At 48.8% G+C, this 14,414-nt stretch overlaps 1 protein-coding gene across 1 annotated transcript in view; it reads left to right on the top strand.

Moving 5' to 3' along the window:
* Window positions 1-14,414, top strand: part of TOX2 (TOX high mobility group box family member 2) — an 82,767-nt gene that overhangs the window by 42,950 nt on the left and 25,403 nt on the right. The gene's annotated exons all lie outside the window — the stretch shown is intronic.

Here is a 14,414-nt window from a genome sequence, read left to right as displayed (position 1 = left end):
AGTGCCTTTTGAGGTCCTGAAAATCTGAATAGGCTGCTATAGGAGAGGCACATATGGAAGTTGCTTTCCTTGAAACTGGGTCTAAAATCCTTCAGATGACCCCTCAAGCCAACTAAAACGTGTCATCATACCTTTATAACAATGTTGTTTCACTGAATTTGTGCGTTTTGGAAGTTATTCCCTCAGCCAACTCATTTGTAATTAGCGTTTAAACACTTCGTGAGTATCAATAGCTTCACCACCCCTCCTTGCCGTGGGGAATGGTTCTTGATACCCAGGAGGGACCGAGGGGTCGAGGCGCTTGCCGGCGGCACCTCGGGTGCAAGCTGGGAGCTGGTGGGACCCCCAGCCCTGCCCTCGTGGCACGACCTGTGGACACGAGAGCCTTGGAGCGGCTCGTGGTCACATCGGCCATCGGCAAAATCTCCCGCTGGGATAAACCGCTTGGCCTTTGGTCTTTTCCTTCATCCACTTGCTAATAAGATTATGCCATAAAACAGAGGGACAGCGATATTATCCCCAAAGTGAGTGTGAGGGCTTTACCATGAGAATGTTGTGTTTGCTCCAAAAAAATACCCTTATTTTACTCGAAATAAAGGAACGGCTGCAAAAGCTGTTACTTCTCACTCGGCTTCTCCGGGTGAAAGCTGGCGCTTGTGAAGGTGCGTCAAGCATTAGGGATTTCCCCAAATCTTAGGGCAGTGCTGGGAATACTTTGCAGCCCTGCATGAGGCTGAATCTCTGCTGCCTTCGGTCTCAAGTCACCAACCCCATCTGCAAGGGTTGTGGTGGCTGGGGTGTGGGGGAAATAATTTAATCTCCAAAATAAAGCAGTGTTACATGGAGCTACTGGAAAGTCGCAGACGCAGGGTCCTGCAACGTTTTTGCAGCCTCGTGTTGGAGCAAGACCTCGCTTTTAAGTGGAAAAGTTTGGTCTTAGACAAACCACACTGAATTACACAGCCACTCGATAATTAGGTTTTAGTACCACCAGTAAAAATGCCCCATTAAAAGACCATAAGTCACTGCCGAGTGCTGTCAGGCTGCCACACGCAGGGGCGTTATCTCCAGCCACGTTTTCTTTCCTAATCTTGATGGGCCAAAATCTTGAGGGCAAATCTCGTAGAATCCTAGAACAATTCAGACTGGAAAAGACCCTTGGGATCATCAAGTCCAACCATTGACCCTATACTACAAGTTCACCCCTAAACCACATCACCCAACACCACATCTAAGCGACACTTAAACACATCCAGGGATGGCGACTCAACCCCCTCCCCAGGCAGGCTGTTCCAGGGTCTGACCAATAATTTAATACAATCTCGGCATCGATCTCTTATTTCTGTCTCCTGCCTGGTGGGAGCAGAGCAGGGCACGGGCAATGGGCCAGGCTGCTGACTAGTCTGAGAGGCTGGGGGCTGCATCGCTCATGGGCACGCCACGAAATGAGGGGGACGGGGTCGCCCCGGGATCATGGAAAGCTGCGGTGCCTGAGCGGCAGCGAGGATGGAGGCGCCAGGCTTTGAAAGTGGGGCAACCCGCCGGTTCGGAGGCAAATGGGAGGGGAAGGATACCCGCCCGATATTAATTATGGCTTTAGAAGCTTTGCCTAATTACATTGTCTCTCTTAAGACAATGACACAAATATTTATGAGTGGGACTTCTTATTCTCGTTGTAATCAGTGACATAAATAGGTAACACCTTTATAAAGAGTTAATAAAAATGTGTCAACAGAGGCTTGAGCACAAACTGTCGAGCGGTGCGCAGTAAAACATTCCAGTGTTTATTGTATTAATTGAATATTCATGAGATGCCAATTTAAATTACAGTTCACAACTGTTGCTGTGTCTAATGAATAATTTAAACAAGTGTGGCCAAAGAGATTTCAACGCTGCATTAGCAAACTGCAAGGGATTAAGCAACAGAGAATTTATAATTAGCTTTGTATATCCTATAATAAATTCATTGGAAAGATGGTTTTAATTATCCCACATGTTAATTCAGAATTCGGTGCCTTAATTTTCGATTGAAAAGTAACCCTTTCTTCCCAGATAATATATTTGTCTCTTCTTCGTCTTCTGCGTCTTGCAAGTGTGGAAGGGCCTGATCTTTGCAAATCTTGTCCATTGTGACATAGCGTTTGTATCTGCCCGTCGCAGGTCTGGAGTGGTTGGGGGTTTTTTTGCATTTCAAGCTGGGGAGGCTGATACAAGTGAGATCAAATCCCTTCCCACAAGTCAGGATTCCAGGATCCTGCTGTAGCTTCTCCCGAGTCTGTCGGCTGTGCCGCATCCTCTTTGGTGCACTTGTAGCTACTTGGGAAATACCGTCTTTTCCTGGGAAACGAGTCTGCGAAAATGATAAAAGTTTTTGGCAGCCGTCTCCTGTAAGCAGCTTTAAGTTTTTGTTTGACAAACAAGGGCGTGCGTAAATAACAGCCTGAACCCCCAAGCTCGAGCTGAGGTTGCAGCGGGGTTTTTTGGAGCAGAGAAGAAATGGGATTTTGCTATTTGGCATGTTTATGAGGTGCTTTTTTCTCTGTGGGAGACAGATCCCTTTGCCTAGGGGGACGTAGGGGCAGGGAGCTGCACCGTCAGCACAACTTTACCTGCTGTTAGGGGGTCTCGGCTGGCCGGGGTAAGAAGGGGACAGCAATGGTCCCCAGCAGCAGGGAGAGCTGAGGTCTCCATCGGTTGTGAGCCCGGGTGGAGATGCTAAGCCCTTGAGAGGGAGGAACGTTGATTTTGTTTTCCCCTCCACCTGCATCCCCAAACCCATCACTTTTGCTGTGCTCTTCAGCTCTAAAGCCCTTTCATATGTGCGGACGCAGCCATAGCTCTCAAGGAACCTGGTGATGCTGGATGGATAAAAAACCTGGGAAGCATTCCAGGGAACGCCAACCCTTCCACCTACGTGAAGCCGCCCATGCTCCAAGCTTGGCTGGGAAGCTCAGGAGGTGTCTTTTTTGTCGCACGTTGGGGAGAAAGCGCTTCCTTTCCAGGTGGTTTTGTTTGATTCCCGGTCGGCAGGTTAATGAGATCGCTGGGATATGCGATTTGATCTGGGATGTAAACACTGCTTGGCATGTGTCCTTGTTGTCTGATCAGATGGAAATGCAAATGCGGCGCCGAGCGTGGCATACCATCCAAAATGTTTTGGTGACACAACGTGCAAGACAAAATAACCATCACTTTTTTTTTTTTAAGAGCCTTAATTGAGATGTTTTCCCTTGCCTTTGAGTCCTGCCATATCTCTCAACTCAACAGCTTGGCACCAAGGGCGACGTGTCTGGCACTGAGGTGGAAGCTCCTTCAGCTTCTCGGGAGCACCCAGGGCTGTCCTGGGAGCAGCGTTTGGACTTCCCCTAAGTCCTTAATTGCTGGTTTAGTGCCTCTGTCTTTTGGGTGACCGGAGTGATTTAAGTTGATAAATGGATAGCATCACTGCAGCGCGCCGTGTTGTCGTTGACACTTATTGATTGAACCTCAAGACTCAATTGATCAAGCTCTCCAGTGCCAGTGTGTGTAATCCCAGTGGGAAAAAAATCAGACCTTTAATGGGGTTATGCGTTACTCTTGGTTTTCCGCTCAGAGTTATATGTTGTGGGAGGGAAGGAATTGGTTTCGATGGCCTGGTTCCCTGCCACTACGTGGATTAAATAAAGACTGGCAGTAGGAACACTTGTTACTGTGGCGATCCAGTCTGGGGCAGACCCAAGCCTCATTTAGTATGGCATATTTCACCTCCAGGAACTGAGTGCCTTGATGTTAGAAGGAAATAAATGAATCTCTGAGGTGTCTGTTATCCATCATGAGGAAGCCCAAGAGGACGGAGATGCAGCTAATCTAATAAACTGTATTGCACAACGCAGGCAGCGCCACAGCTCAGGTTAATGTCGCTGTTGGAACCCAAGTAAGCACTTCCTAAAGTTGTATGGCGTTAACTCTGCATTTATGTAGGGTTCTGTGTGTCTGTAATTTATGTTGGAGTAGCATCTGCAGTTATATTAGCTAGTTAAGAAATGAGCAGGGTTTCTCATTGCCAGGAGTCAGAGCAGAAGTCACAGCATCTGGCTCTTGCGGCAGGAGTCGGTGCTTGAGCTTCTCTTCTCTGTTCCCTCCCGCGGTTGGTTGTGTACATACAGAGCCGTCTGGGCTTTCCGCTCCTGTTTTAAAAGTGTTCAGCATTTGCTATAATTAAAGAGGAGAAGATTGTAGACTGTGCCTTCTATGAACAGTTTTATGGGCTGCGACAAGGTCGTCGCGTACCTGGCAGCTCTCAGAGGTTCCCTGTTGCAGAGCAGGTCGGTGCCATGATCATCATTTTGCTGGTTTGCAAGAGATTCGGTTCCCTGTCTTGGATGTTCTGCCAGAGCTTGGTTTTGAAACTCAGAATAGTTTCTCAATGAATATTCGGCCAAAGAAGCATCCTTCTTCCTGAGTGCTTGTGTTGCTGATGGTAGGAGACTCTTTGGAAGCACTTGGTACAATCATCCCAGCAATATCTGGCCACAGGGCGTGCCGAGGTGGGGGGCAAACAAAAGGAGCAGCTTGTTGCAGATGTGTAAGAAAGTGACGGGTTTGGGTGCAGATGTGATACCAACGCTGGGGAACCCCACTCTTTAGTAAGCAGGCATTTTGTATGGTACTTGGAAAGTGGGCTCTTAAACTTTGCCATCAAAACAAAGCAGCTCTTGAAGTTCATTCACAGAGTTTAATCCCACAGGGAAGATTTTTCTATCTAGTCTTCCCATTTTCCTGTTGTGTTCTAAAATTGCATCTTTTTTCCTTCTTCTTCTTTAATGCTCCATGCAGTAAAGCTCGGAGGCCAGTCATTACTTTTGAGTCTATTCCTTTATATGAATGCAGTATCTATAGTGTCTGAGAAGAGCCAGGAGGGACAGAAACCAAAGTGAACCGAATCGTGGAGAAAGGCTTCAACAAACTGCAAGAGCTGCCAGGGAGGGGCCAATAAACACCCTTCTTGGGTGGGAGACGATGGGGCCAAAGTGGCTGCGGGTCCAGCCCGTGGGTGGGTGGACGGAGGAGCATGGTGAAGAGCAGGAGGTGAGCTGGTTGTGCTAAGTCTTGGAGGAGCTGGGGGTTCTGCACGAGCAGCTTTTGGTCAGATCCACCAAGAGCCTGTGGAGGAGGACTTCTGTCCATCCCAGCAGTTCAAAATCGTATAAAAAGGAAGCTGAGCTGTAACTCAAGGTGTTAATAACATCAGGGGTCTGGCAAACCCACCAGGAAAAACCAGCTCCCCCAAGGAGTCTCTGTAGAGATGGAGATGTGAAAAACTTTCCATCCTTAGTATTTTCTTGCTTTCCCTGGTTTTTTATCCCAAAGGTTATTTGTATGAAACCAGATCTCTGCTTCTCAGGAGCCTATTTGCGTGTCTCAAGCCGTGACGGCTTTGCCAGCCAGGTGATGGTCCCCTGAGTGCACAGCTCAGGGGCTGACCCACCTTCAGAGGGGACCTCAGAAATGTGGCCAGGGACCACCACATAATGTGTGAATCCTCCTCCCAGCCCTGGGAAATACGCAACAAGTCCCACTGCAGAGATACATATTTTTTCATAGGAAGTTTTAGCACTGGCTTCTGCATCCATCTTCCCCACAAGTATCTTTGGGATTAAAAAGCAAAAGCCACAAATTAGAGAAATTCTCTGGCATAAACAAGTCTGATGCTGAAGAGATCTTTTTCCTCTTGCTCCCTGTGGGCGTAGATTTACCTCACCATTAGACCCATAAAACGAAACAAAAATACTCCCAGTGACAGTTTGTCTGCATTTCTATCCAGCTCAAGTGCAGAGACAGAAATCCAGAGTAGGAAATCATTCTGGGTGAGCTCCAGGGCCAGTGTAGACCCTTCTGCACTGCCAGGGCCATCTCACCCCCTCGGTCCCTACATCTGCATCCCTGCAGACATTTCTCATCTACCCCCTTTGCTTTTTTTTTACATAGCTGATTCTCACCAGCTTTCCTCCTGCCAAGACAGGCAAAGTGACCATATTATTAACTGTTACACCCCTTTGTGGGTTGTGGGGGGTGGGCTCAGGGTCTGGGGCTATTTAATTACCTCCTGCTGGCCCTTACGGGGCAAATTCTGGCCCCAGCTTTTGGGACGTGGTGGTGCTATGCCTGGATGGGCAGCAATTGCCTTCATCTGCGACTGCTTTTGTACAAAATCGCTAAATAATGTATTCAGAAAACATGCTGGAAATTAATGGAATAGATTATTTGCAAACATGTTCACTGTGTTATCAGGCTTGTTCTTTATCCGTAAAATAATGTACTGGAAAAAAATATGAAGTTCATTGAATACGTTATTTACAGGCTGTTCTCCAGCCAAGAGCTGCAGGAGAGCACCTCCTCCAGACAGATGTACAGTCCAGGGCACATTGCTGGACCTTTTCGCTCATCCCTGACCTCAGGGATGAGTGAGTTTGGAGAGGGAATAGTCACAACAGTTGCTTTGTGTTGCTGCCTTCCAAGATCCAGTGCCGCTCCCAGTGTAGAGACAAAACACCTGTGAAAGAGTCAGTGGAGGAGAATTCAGCTGGTTTGTGTAGCGTCGTTACACCCAATGTAAGTGGCAGAGTTTATCCTTCCCTCAGGTCAAAGGGACAATGTGTGACACTGGTGTACAGGGACAGTGTCACCGGGAATGAGGCAGCTCAGGAAGCCCTGAGGTCTCCGTAGTGCAGGCGAGACAGAGCTGCAGGAGGTCAGCTGCAGGAAACATCCCACGTGCAGTCCAGGTCACCGTCTCAACTGGGTTGTTTTGTCCATCATCACACAGCTGGTGAGATTTGGGACTCGGGATGGGCCAAGACCTTACAATCCATTGGTCTTAAGAAGCCACATCCCAGATGGGTGTGCAGGTCTGCAGCAGTGCTGGGATGGAGGTCTGGAGGTCCAGCTAGCTTGAGTTTGTCTTTTGATATCTTGAGGTGCTTTAAAACCATAAACTTTTTCAATCTGTATAATGACTCCACTAGCCCAAGAGAGAGGGAAGCATGCACTGAAGCAAGACTCTTACCTGGTTGGCAGTCCCTGGATTTGGGACCATTGGGGACATCTCTGCTGTACAGTAACACAATAATACTCTTCTTGGCAGATGACTGCGGTGGGGGGTTGTATTGAAGGAAAATAACAAGATTCAGTTCATAGAATCATAGACTGGCATAGGCTGGAAGGGACCTTGCCGTACCAAGTGGGTTCTTCCTTTTGGCTGTGCCCTTCCAGCGCGGGGAGCGATGAAAATAGTAATGGGAAACGTTTCCCGTTTGCCGAGCGTGGTGTCTATCCCGTTTTACACCAGAAGTTACAGTGCTTTATCTCCGTGGTGAGGTGTTAATTGTGTCTGGAGGGTTCTTCCTGCCGTAACAGCAGGATATGGTAACACAAGATCGCAGCCTGGCAAAGTGCTGGATTCAGCTCATTGGGCAGGTGTTTTCCAAAACCAGCCAGCGGTCCTGCCAGACACCCCAGGGGCTGCAAACTGCAGGGAGATAAAGACACAAGAGGGGTTTGAGGCTGGAAAAGCCACGGACCAATTTATGTAGTGAGAGAAGCAGGGTGAGGAGACGGAGATAAACACAAGTGAAGTGGGAGAAGCCCTGGGCACCTTGTCTTGGGGTCAGTTGCACGGCTCCAGGGCGAAGTTTCGTGTTCAAAAACATTGCATTTGGAACCGCCAATAGTAATTAGGAAGGTCGGGATTTCAAATTATGTAGCGCTTAGCAAACGGTGAAACTTTCTTTTCTCACATATGCAGGCTCAGATCCTCTTTCAAGTCATAGAATCATCATAGAATGGCCTAGGCCGGAAGGGACCTTAGAGATCATCTAGTCCAACCTCTCTCTCATGGGCTAAGCTAGCTGGTCTGCTCATGGCTTGAAATAACTGACCGAGGAGCTCTTGGTGCTGCTAATGCTGGTATTTAGTAATTCTTGGAATACTGGGGAAGCTCTGGAGGACTAGAAAAAAAGCTAATGTGCAAATATTTAAAAAGGGGAACAGAACAGCCCAGGTAATTACAGACCTGTCAGTCTGTCATCAATCCTCAGCAAAATAATGGAGTGGCAGATCCAGGCCTCAATTAATAAAGAATTAAGGGAAGGTAATATAATTAATGCCAATCAATGTGGGCTGATGGAAAACAAATCTTGTCAAACTAACTTGATATCTTCTTTGATGAGATTACAGGTTTGGGTGATAAAGGTAACAGTGTTAACATAATATACTTAGACATCTGCAAGACATTTGACTTGGAAGCACAAAGTATTTTGAGAAGGTTGAACAATGCAAAATCAATGTTGCACAAGTTTGCTGGATCGATTTGTCACTACCTTCCTGGAGCCTGTCGTATTTTTGCCAAATAAAGCACTGAATAATCACTGGTCAAGTTTGTAGGCGATGCAGGGAGTTGGCAAGCGGCAGAAGATAGAGATGCAGAGATTTTAGGCTGGCCTAGCCAATTGATCACCAATGGCAAAGCTGCCTTTGGAGAACCAATATTGTCCCACCTGCAGAGGCGAAAAGCTCCTCAGCTTCTCCTTAGAGATGGTGCCTCTGGCAAAGGGGTGTGGGATGTGGAGAACAGCCACGCTTCGGGGTGGGTGCTGCGGGATGGAGAAATCCCAACAGCATCCATAGTGATGAGCAGGATGGGAAACTTGGAGAGAGTGCAGAAGACCTCTGTGTCTGTGGCCGGAGCAGTGTGGGAAGGGTTTGATTATGATCTACAAGTGCTTTGGTGAAGGACGATCTGGTGAGAGCCCTCTGGTCTGGCAAACAATGGGGTGCAGAGCTCTGGGGGCTCGCCATGCAAGTAGGGCTTGCTCCAGGGATCACCCACCGGGTGATTTAGCAAGTGAATCCATCCTCCTGGGCAGCTTTGTCCTGATGGGGACAGGGTTTGGGGCATCCTCCTCTGCCTCCTTGCAGCCACCCTTCCTCTGTGCCCCTCTGTCCCCTCCCATGCCATGCCCAGCGGGGCTTATGGTGATGCTTGAGATCCCGCATGTCACAACCACAAAGTAAAGACAGCTCATGAAACCGAGGGCCTGGGAAAGCTGTGCCTTCATGTCTGCCCCAGGGCACGTGTGTGTCTCAGAAATCCTCTTTTTAAATTGGGAATGTGGGTTCTTTCATTTTGCTGCGCCGGGCTTTGAATTCCGAGATGCTCCTTCAGATCACGTTGGCAAACCTTGAGTCTGTCAGACCTTTATTTTCTTTTTTTACGCTGCATTTGATGAGAAAAAACTGCAGTTTCAAGGGAGTTGCAAAATAATGTCCACGGGCCCAGACCCCCAAAGCTGGCACCTCCGGTTCCCGTGGGCACCTGTGCTGCTCCTGCCGGGCTGGCAAAGCCACCCCAGGAGCTGCCAGGGGGGTGCTTGGTCCCTCCTGGTGGGACAACCGTGGCTGGGAACCCCACTGCCTATGGAAAGCCTCTGCCGTATGATAAATGGCCCCCACCCTTTCAAAAAAAAAGAATTTGCTTTCTTTTTAAATCCATTCCTACTGTTCCCCTCACAGTCGTAATAGGATGATCAGTGGAACCAAAGATGTGGCTGTTACTTTAAAGGATAAATTAGTTTGACTCTTAACTCAATAATTAAAACTGTTATGGCTATGAGCCTGCAGGGATAATGTACTATTATTATAGTCATTTGTTTCAATTAAATGCTTACTGATTTTACAATAGCAGCTGGGCACCTGTGTGAGATAGCTATTACTCTGAACAAGACATCTCAAATTCCAGCAGAAATTTGTCACTGCACTAAAGCATTTTACATAGACCATGAAAGTTTATTAGGAGCAGTTACAAATCAGGAAGAGGAGGGGTGGTAATTGGGGATATATTTTCTTATCAGCTTCTCTTTCTCCTGCTCTCTCTCTTTTTTAAGTAAATCATCTTTAAGCATTTCAGCTATGGTGATGCGTTTACATTTAAACTTCAATACAGAAAAAGCCTGCTGGGAAAACTTTGCTTCAAAGCTGTTCAGCAGATAATTTCTCTCCCTGGTTGATTGTGATTGTAATGGCTTGTTCTCGGGAACAAATGGAAGGAGAGCTAAGTTGGGCCACCGATGAGCCTTGTGGGCGCCCCTGGAGTAGCTGCTCCCCCTGCCTGGGGAGGAAGACCCGGGCTGGGAAAGGCTCCAGCAGCTCTGCTCAGCCCACACGTGAGAACTCACCCCAGGAAAGGTGGCAGTCGTAGGATTGTAGAATGTGTTGGGCTGGAAGGGACCTTCAGATGTCATCTAGTCCAACCCCCCTGCAGTGAGCTGGGACAGCTTGAACTAGACCCGGTTGTTCAAAGCCCCGTCCAACGTGACCTTGAGTGTCTCCAGGGATGGGGCTTCTACCACCTCTCTGGGCAACCTGTGCCAGCGTTTCACCACCCTCGTGGTGAAGAACTTCTTCCTTATGTCTGATCTCAGTCTGCCTTCTCTCAGTTTAAAGCCGTCACCCCTCGACCTGTCACTACATGCCCTTGTAAAAAGTCCCTCCCCACCTTTCCTGCAGCCCTTATAAGGTCTCCTTGGAGCCTTCTCTTCTCCAGGCTGAGCAACCCCATCTCTCTCTGCCTGTCCTCGCAGGGATGGTGCTCCAGCCCTCTGACCATTTCCATGGCCTCCTCTGGACTTGTCAAGTCTGGACACAGAACTGCCTGTGGGGTCTTCCCCCAGAGGGGAGCAGAAGGGCAGAATCCCCTCCCTCGCCCTGCTGGCCACGCTGCTTGTGAGGCAGCCCAGGACGCAGCTGTCCTTTCTGCACAGCGCCAGGTCACATCCAGCTTTTCATCCACCAGCTCCCCCAAGTCCTGGTTCCAAGCCTGGTGGGAAGCCTGGTGCTCCCCATGTGCTTGTCTCCCCGGAGCGTGGGGCGATGCCCGCTGGGCTGTCTGCCTGCTGCCGCCAGCCTTGGCCGTCATCTTTTCCCATCCCGCTTTACACGGCTCCACTTTAGCTCGAGGAGGGGCTGCGGTGTGGCGAGAGTCAGCCAACGCCATATGGAAACTCCAGCCCAATGTCTTCCTTTGCTGGGTAACATCTGCAGATGCTTCGGCACAAATCACAGCCCAGCTGATGGGGCTGGAGCTGCTCTATGTAGGCAACAAGGGAAAAAAAAAAAAAATACTGTGGGGGAATAAGGCAGAACCTGTGAATTTGTACTTGTGCCACCAAAAAATGATGATTGGCTTCAAGGTGTGGCCAAGACCAAGGAAAGCGAGAGGAGGAGGAGAAAAATGCCATGCAAAGCGAGAGCAGGGGTGGGACCTGCCTCAGGGCTGCGGTTGGGAATTGGGATTTTGTGGGAGAGGACATTCAACGACAGCAGCTGTCCCTGCCTCAGCCCGGGACCTGAGCCCCAGCTCTGCCAGCTAATACCGTAGCCCTTATTGCTGCAAGGAGCTGCCTTTGCTGTACGGATTTGGGGGGGCAGTTAACTTGAAGCTTAGCTTGGCACTTTTCAAAACATTGTCTTTGCTAGCGGAGTGCCTGGGTCCCCGACCAGGCTGTCCCTCGCGGCGTTTTGCCCCTCACACTGCATTACCTTTCTCCCAGAAACGAGGAGTGCGGCGCATGTGCCGTTTGTCAGCCTGTTTTCTCCTCTCCTTCTCAGAATGAGTTGGAGCGTTTATAGGCCTGATATGCATATTCATTAAAAAAATTGAAATATTGTGAGGAAAAAAAAATAAAAGAAACTGTCTTTTGAGTTAGCACAGCCTTTGGGAATCTGCTAAGTAAGATGCACTTAATTACTTTAGCTGTGACTACATCACATTTCACTCATGCTTCCTCTGAGATGCAAAATATCTTTTCAGCGGAGGCTGCAAACACGTCCCCAGCCTTTTGCGAGCTTGTTGCGCTGAATGCCCGAGATGGAGACGGGCTCTGCCCTGGCTCCGTCCTGCTGACGGAGCTAATCCCACAGGCAGGGTGGTTATTTAATTATGCCCGTGCCTCCATCGGGCCCTGCGGGGATGCTGGATACTTTGGAGGGGGAGTGGTGCGGGCGCAGCCCTTGGCTGCAGTTGCATCCCGTGAGACCCCTGTCTTGCGGGAGGAGAGATGGTTCCATTTCGATTTGTTACCTTCCTTCGTTTTGCTTTGCCGTCACCACAATTTTATTCATCATTTACTTGCCTAATTAAGCTGTTTGCTGCAGGAGAGCATCTCTGAATCCTGCTCCTCGGTCTCTTCCCTTGGGTGTTTTTCTTGGGGGGGGATATAATCTACTTTGGGTCCATCACTGAAGCCCCTGAAATAGCTCAGGGAAGGCAGGACTAACCCTTTCCCCAGCTTGAAGGGAGGCCATGGTCACCTGTAGTTGTACGTGTCCTTCTCCAAAACCTCCTGGCCCAGTGGGAGAAGAGACAGAGATGGGGGAGAGTTTGCAATATTTAGCGAAGGTATTATGTAAAACACCAGTTTTTAAGGATGTAAAGAAATAGGCAGCTTGGGAGGAGGCCTCTGGGCTGAGATATCCTCAGAGAGGGGGGAGATGTCCCAGGAAAAATGCACCATCTCTGCTTTTTAAGCTTGGGTTGCTGTCAGCAGGATGGATTCTCTGAGCCAGGGCTCAGGTTCCTGGTTTTTCCCTGCAGATTTTCATCAGGATTTGCAGCACATGTCCCATATCCATAATTGCGCTCCTGGACTTGTTCTGCTCTGATGCATAAATAACATGCACTGTAAAGAAAAAGTGTATGATTACATATTTAATGGATAAATGGAGCCGTTGTGGTCTATTGGCCACATAATAAAAGTTTCAAAAAAATTGTCTTAATACAGTGTTTACCCAAGAGACTGCCGTGGCTGCAAATGTGAATGAGCTATTTTAAATTTTAAAATTTTTTAAGCCACATTTCATAGCCTTCCCTGTTTCTAAAACACCCGTCTTCTAAACTTTTTTTCTTCATTTAAATTTAAAATAGGGACAGTAAATTATTCTTTTCCTTAGAAGCTGGCAGATCTTCTCCAACGTGAAAGGTCTGGATTAAACTGACAAAATCCAAGACCGACGTACCTTTTTCACTGGAATTTGGGAAGGAGCTTGCTGCTCGTGTGACTTGCCCTGTCTTCCCACCTTGCTGGGTCCCCGTTGCTGCCTGTCTTAGCTCCGGCTGTTCCCAGGACGTTTGCAAAATCAGCTGCAAATGCAAAAAATTGCCTCTCTTCTGCCTCCTTTGCTGCCCAAGCCCCTTGTCCAGCCTCATCTCTCTTGGCTGCAAGCGTGCACGTCCTCGATGCCTTTTTGGCCAGGTTTTCCCACACAACAGTGAGAATGCGAGACGTTATTTTCCTTCCTGCACGTCAAATCCCGGCACTTCCTAATCAATAAAGAAAAAGGACAGGTCTGGGAAAGTCTGGTCCCCTGCCACATGCTCCTCGGCTGATGGGGAATCCGAAAGAGAGCAGCACATGCTGTCGGGCATCGTGTAAAGCTCTTGACTCCTGACCTGCAGCAGTAAATCTGGGTTTGCGTTTGGATTTATTTCCTCTGAAGCCTGCCGAGCCCTTGCAGGTCTTCCCTGGGTTCCTTTCTGTATCTGCTGCCGATGGAGCTGACAGCCTCCCCGGTAATGAGGGATTGCACCTCAGCAGGCTTATCGGAAGTGGAAGGTTGTTAATAAATAAAGCCTGGGTCTTTAAGCTCATGTTAACCTTAATCAGATTAATATAAAAGGGGGAAAGTCTGGACAAGGATTCAGGCGGGGCTTACTCTCCCTCCCGCTGGCTTCCGCCAGGGCTGGATGAGGCTGTGGGGCAGGAGGCAGCTTGGCTGGTCAGGGATGGATCCTGGGGTGAAAACTGGGCTTTTCAGGGAAAGTGGTACAAACTGGAAATGGTGTCTTGGCTCAGCAAGGCAGCAGGGCAGCCCCAAAACCTTCCATGCACCCGTGGCCAGGTTTGTCCACGTTTCGTCTCACCTTCCCTCCTTGGCCAGGACAGGGGTTGTTGCTGCTCCCGCCTGACCCAACCACTTGACCTGTGGTTTGTGCTGTGACACAAGGGGATGTACACCCCCCAAGGTTTTTTTATTTTGTCAAATGTAGCATTCGGCATTTCTTATTAGCCAAGCATAGATATATATATATATATCATTTTTCTTTCAAATCTCTCAAGAGCGTTGGGCTCAGCAGCCCCCGGAGGCAGCACATGTACCGATGGCCTGTGCCGTGTCCGTGCGTCCCTGCAGCTGTGTGTCATTAGTTCCATCAGATGGCCCCTCGCTCTCGTGTTATGAGAACAGATAAATAGGTGTTAGGAAGCTCTTTATTTGGGGGGACAACTCTACCACGTAGCCTCCTTCCTCATCTCTTACCTACACGCATGCACACACAAGCACCGCTTCAGGTTCCTTCCCTCTCTGGGAAATCTTTAAGAGGC

Source organism: Apaloderma vittatum, unplaced genomic scaffold, assembly GCF_000703405.1.
Source record: "Apaloderma vittatum isolate BGI_N311 unplaced genomic scaffold, ASM70340v1 scaffold74, whole genome shotgun sequence".
Lineage (NCBI taxonomy): Eukaryota > Metazoa > Chordata > Aves > Trogoniformes > Trogonidae > Apaloderma > Apaloderma vittatum.
Note: the sequence above shows the minus strand (reverse complement) of the source record. Positions and strands in the feature narration are given on the sequence as shown.